Source organism: Hevea brasiliensis, chromosome 1, assembly GCF_030052815.1.
Source record: "Hevea brasiliensis isolate MT/VB/25A 57/8 chromosome 1, ASM3005281v1, whole genome shotgun sequence".
In the NCBI taxonomy this organism is placed as follows: domain Eukaryota; kingdom Viridiplantae; phylum Streptophyta; class Magnoliopsida; order Malpighiales; family Euphorbiaceae; genus Hevea; species Hevea brasiliensis.
The window spans coordinates 33823975-33824679 of record NC_079493.1 but is presented as its reverse complement, the minus strand read 5'-3'; the positions used below and the strand labels follow the sequence as shown (position 1 = coordinate 33824679).

The following is a 705-nucleotide window of genomic DNA, read 5'->3' as shown; positions in this document are numbered from 1 at the left end:
CCTCACCAAAGAAGTTAAATCAGAAATTTGTTTCTCAAGGTTAGATGTACTTACCTCATTAACCTTCATAGGTGTGTGATCCATTCTCATTCCAAACTACTGAGAATTTGCTGCCATGTTAGCAATCAGCCTCCTTGCCTCTTCTGGTGTCTTTTCAACCAAAGCTCCTCCACTAGCAGCATCTATCATACTGTGGTCCATTAGTAGAAGTCCCTCATAGAAATACTGTATCAACAGCTGCTCACTTATTTGATGATGGGGACAGCTTGCACACAGCTTCTTAAATCTCTCCCAGTACTCATACAAACTCTCTCCATTGTACTGCCGGATGCCACAAATTTCTTTTCTTATGTTGGCAGCACGGGAAGTAGGAAAATACTTCTCCAAAAATATCTGCTTCATCCCATTCCATGAGTTGACAGATCTAGAAGGAAGGTAATACAACCAATCCTTAGCTGTGCCTTCCAGTGAGAAGGGAAAAGTTTGAAGCTTGACTTGATCCTCTGAATCTTCTTAAGGTTTCATGCTGTAACACACAACCTGAAATTCCTTTAGATGCTTGGATCCTCACCTGCAAGACCATGAAACTTAGGCAACAAATGGATTAGTCCAGATTTCAACTCAAAAGCAACATTTAAAGCAGGGCATTAGATACACAAAGGCTGTTTGTTTAGATCAGGAGCAGCCAACTCTTTCAAAGTTATA

At 40.7% G+C, this 705-nt stretch overlaps 1 non-coding gene across 1 annotated transcript; it reads left to right on the top strand.

The window, feature by feature from the left end:
• The first annotated feature begins 247 nt into the window (after positions 1-247).
• LOC131169679 (small nucleolar RNA R71) lies at positions 248-354 on the top strand. Its single transcript, XR_009140576.1, has one exon. It is a non-coding gene; the product is annotated as a small nucleolar RNA R71 (small nucleolar RNA).
• The last annotated feature ends 351 nt before the right edge of the window (positions 355-705 follow it).